This window comes from Cherax quadricarinatus, chromosome 41 (assembly GCF_038502225.1).
Source record: "Cherax quadricarinatus isolate ZL_2023a chromosome 41, ASM3850222v1, whole genome shotgun sequence".
Taxonomy (NCBI): Eukaryota; Metazoa; Arthropoda; class Malacostraca; order Decapoda; family Parastacidae; genus Cherax; species Cherax quadricarinatus.
The window spans coordinates 6,228,781-6,233,780 of NC_091332.1; the positions used below are offsets into that span (position 1 = coordinate 6,228,781).

The following is a 5,000-nucleotide window of genomic DNA, read 5'->3' on the forward strand; positions in this document are numbered from 1 at the left end:
CCTCATATACATCAATGATCTTCCAAACGTATCTCAACACCTGAACCCCATTCTCTTTGCTGACGACACGACTTATGTCATCTCTCACCCTAATCTTGCCACCCTCAACACCATTGTTAATGAGGAGCTGATCAAAATATCGACTTGGATGACAGCCAATAAACTTACGCTTAACACTGACAAAACCTACTACATTATGTTTGGTAGCAGAGCAGGAGATGCGCAAATTAACATTAAGATCGACAACACTCTAATTGCCAGGCATAATGAGGGCAAATTCCTAAGCCTATACCTCGACAACAACCTGAACTTCAGCACCCATATCCAACACATAACCAAAAAAGTATCCAAAACGGTTGGGATCCTCTCCAAGATACGATACTACGTGCCGCAAACTGCCCTTCTCACACTATACCATTCACTTATATATCCATACCTCACCTATGCTATATGTGCTTGGGGTTCAACTGCAGCAACACACCTAAAGCCAATAATAACCCAACAAAAAGCCGCAGTAAGAATAATCACTAAATCCCATCCCTGGCAACACACCCCCCCACTCTTCATAGATCTAAACTTACTCCCTGTTCAGTACATCCACACTTACTACTGTGCAATCTACATCTACAGGACCTTAAATTCCAATATTAACCCTGACATAAAACGCTTTCTTGATAGTTGCGACAGAACCCACAGGCATAACACCAGACACAAACATCTCTATGACATTCCCCGTGTCCGACTAAACCTTTACAAAAATTCAATGTATGTCAAAGGCCCTAAAATCTGGAACACCCTACCTGAAAATTCTAAAACTGCAGACACATTCATCACCTTCAAAACTACCATCAGAAAACATCTTATCTCCCTGATACACCCTGTCAACTAATTACACGAATACCACCTGGTGGTTAACACTTACACTCACTCACCCATTTGACCATAAACAGAAATATCAATCTCAATCTCAAAATAATGAATCTTAACTAGTCATAAGTTGGCCTGTGATACTCCAATACTGAAACTATGTACTGTGCCAAAACAAAAGCATTCACATTGCTAAACTCACAAACTAGTATTTAGTCACTTAGCCATAATACCAACTTACCTCATAATTTTGTAATATTTTAAACTTAAGATTTAATCTAAGTCTGCCCGAAATGCCTAGCCATGCTAGGTGTTCTAGTGGTACACTCTGTAATTATTATTTTACTACATGTAAACAATACAATAACCAAATTCTGTAAACTCAGCATTGTAACCCTTATAGAGAATAAACTTTGAATTTGAATTTGAATCGGAGTCCTTAATCCTCTTCCCCAGGATGCGACCCACAACAGTTCAGGGCTCAACACCCGGGTACCTTCCTGTACTTGCTGCTGGGGGAACAACGACAGCAGGTGTAAGGAAATTTACCCAAGTTTCCACTCATCCAGAGATCTAACCTCGATTTCACAGCTAAGGTGAGAGCATCCTCATTTCCTGATAAACGTTATAATAATAATAATAATAATAATAATAATAATAATAATAATAATAATAATAATAATAATAATAATAATAATTTTTATTTCTAAAAGTATATTTACAGGCGAAACTAACATCAATGACATAGAAAGCCTCTTGTTATGCAGAGCATTTCGGGCAAATTAGGTTAATTTTGTCCCCAGGATGCGACCCACACCAGTTGACTAATACCCAGGTACTTATTTTCCTGATAGGTGAAAAGGGACAACAGGTGTCTTAAGGAAACATGTCCTAATAGTTCCACCCGTACCGGGGATCGAATCACGGACTACAGTGTGTGAGCTGAGTGCGCTAGCTACCGAGCTACGGGACACTGAAGAAGATAATAACATGCAGCAGAATTAAAGAAACTCGGGAAATGGACGTAAGTGACACCGACTTATCCCAGATTAAATTCTGCATAATTTATTGTATAAAACCACCGAATAAATACTTGCTTGCTCGATCTTTTCTGTCAACAACTGAGACAGGTAATATATACAGAAAACTTTAAAACCGTAATTTTTACATTTTATGGAGATTATTTTTATAGGGTGGGCTGGTAAGCCAGGGTTAAGTCTTAGTCAAGTGATCAAAAGCTACATCAAGCGGGTGATCCCGGGACTTAGACCTTCATCAGGAGTAAGTTTATTAAGGCACATGTACACATAAGTACAATAATTATACATTGTATAAATAACCTAGGATAACCCAAACAAGGCGACTTATTTCTATTGGGATCCTTGTTCCCCACTGGAAAGCCAAGCTATGTGGTTTATATCCACTGGAGTCCTTGTACCGCTGTTCCCATGATGTGTGTCAGACGTACTGATAACACTGAGAAGCAAGTAAGGAAGACAGGAGGAAATGTCTTGTCGTACGACATTTAACCATTAAATGTATATGTAAAATAATGTAATCACTGCACAACACTAATAAACTGAAAAACTTTGTGGTGTGTGGGGGAGAGCACGTTGTAGTACCCACCATCAGTGGCCAGGCTTCAAACACCTTTTATTGTACAGCAACAAAGGAATGGAACAGACCACCTGCACATGTCAAAGCCAGTCATAGCATGAACCAGTTCAGGAAGAGAGCCAAAAGGTACCTAATGAATGTAGCGACAGAGAGGGAGGAGAATGATTTTTTATTTTTTAATTAACACATGTAGATATAAATAACTCATTTTACCTTATTCCTAGTATATCTCCTTTATAGTATAATAATAAGATATTATCTGCTTTATAGTATAATAATAAGGTATTAAAAAGACCCCAATGGAAATAAGTCATTGACTTTTTTTGGGTTATCCCAGGTTCCCTACACATATGCTGCTATGTATGATAATCTATGTAACTGTATTTGTGTATACCTGAATAAATTTACTTACACGTTTCGTTTAGAGCAATAATATTTGGACTCTGGTTAGTTATTTTGTTTATTAGGATTAAAGTCTATCGGATACACAAAGGTTATTTAAGGCTGCAAGTTAATGTGCACCATAAGTAAAGGATAATTTAATCCCTTAAACAGGAATTAAAGTAAATTCTCGGTGTGTATACATGCTAGCCCTCCACTTTCGCGAGCTTCAAACATTCGCGAATGCCCAGCCGAATGCCCATGCAGGAAAGAAGTATGGGAAAACGCTTCCCGCCACGATGTTTTCATGTGTTTTATGATTGTTCGTGGTTCAATAGGTTTAGGAAGCAGTATTGTTAGGGTAAGTAAATGCTATTATTTTACCTACAATATATTTGCGCATCAAAACATTCACAAACGCTACAGTACAGTATTATTATATTTCCCTGCATCATATTTGCGCACCAGACATTCACGAATTTTCAAGATTCGCGAGGTTCTTGAGCTTCTAACCCTTGCGAATGTGGAGGACCTCCTGTACATTGAGAAATGTATACTACTGGGTGTATATACCCTTGTTGGACACTTCGTTAAGTATATGCAGATATTTCACATACATACAATTATTTAATCTGTGATCTTTTAATGAGAAATTATTAATCATACGTATACATTTTTTAATACATCGGCAGTTTCCCGCCAAGGCAGAGTGACTCAAAAAAAAAAACACTTTCATCATCACTCACTCCATCACTGTCATGACAGGGGCATGCCAGAATAAATTCTTATGCCAATATCCACAGTACTTGATGAATAAGTGGCTTTGGCATACTGCTCTTACCTGTATTTTTTTGTACCTCTGTATGTGTGCACAAATTGAAAATAAATAAATAAAGTGTACACCAGAACGTATATACAAGTATTTACAGTATGTACGACGGGTAGGAACCAGCTAAGCCGAATAGTGATGAGAGTATGGACAGAATAAATATGCTTTAGCTCATCCGCTGATTCAGTTTTTCTTTTTCCATTATAAGTAGTAATTTCAAAATACATATACGAATTGATAAGTAAAACTAACCTGGAAATTGTATTCAGACATATATAACATACGTACGTGCTTTACAAGGTCAACTGTCAACATAGTATGTACTATCCGTTGTTCAATTGTTATTATTATTAATATTATTATTATTATTATCTTCATTATTATTATTATTATTATTATTATTATTATTATTATTATTATTATTATTATTATTATTATCATCATCATCATCAATTATTACGGTGAAGCTTTACATACGTAAGGGTCTTACATTGAAAATTCGTGAAATATAGAACAAACAACTTTGCAAAAATCAGATTGATAACAAACTTGCTCCACAAGTTTTATCTGTAAAAACATTACGCAGGTTTTCATCTCTTAGCGATGCTGTTGCCACTCTTTAATAGCCAGATTTATTATCACCAATTTATTGCGCCGTTTAGCATTTCTCCATCCTGCTTAACCTTTCCTTAAGGCTGGTTATTTATGAAGAAATTCTCTTATCTAAGAGAGGTAATGGGGCTGCTAACACTGAGAGTAGTGCGTGCAGGAGGCTGTTTGTCTCGTAGCAGTAAATTTGTAATGGATGGTGCCCTCCGGCCCAGACCAGCTAGACAGATTATATATGACTGCTCAGATTACTCTGTAAGTATATATATATATATATATATATATATATATATATATATATATATATATATATATATATATATATATATATATATATATTAATGAAATCAAGAAACAAGTGATTTTGAATCATTAACAGAACTGCGGTTAGTCAGGATTCGATCCTGCGTCACAATGCCAAGAACTGTGTGAACAAGACAAAGTATGCATTTCTCTAGTGTGTGTGTGTGTGTGTGTGTGTGTGTGTGTGTGTGTGTGTGTGTGTGTGTGTGTGTGTGTGTGTGTGTGTGTGTGTGTGTGTGTGTGTGTGTGTGTGTGTGTGTGTGTGTGTGTGTGTATGTGTGCGTGTGTGTACTCACCTAGTTGTACTCACCTAGTTGAGGTTGCAGGGGTCGAGTCCAAGCTCCTGGCCCCGCCTCTTCACTAGTCGCTACTAGGTCACTCTCCCTGAACCGTG

At 37.1% G+C, this 5,000-nt stretch overlaps 1 long non-coding RNA gene across 1 annotated transcript in view; it reads left to right on the top strand.

The window, feature by feature from the left end:
• The window catches only part of LOC138853822 (uncharacterized), a 24,982-nt gene extending 23,096 nt beyond the window's left edge, over positions 1-1,886 (top strand). The window contains exons 2-3 of the long non-coding RNA XR_011393036.1: positions 1,324-1,463; positions 1,722-1,886. This is a non-coding gene — a long non-coding RNA (uncharacterized lncRNA). The remainder of the gene's footprint in view (positions 1-1,323; positions 1,464-1,721) is intronic.
• The last annotated feature ends 3,114 nt before the right edge of the window (positions 1,887-5,000 follow it).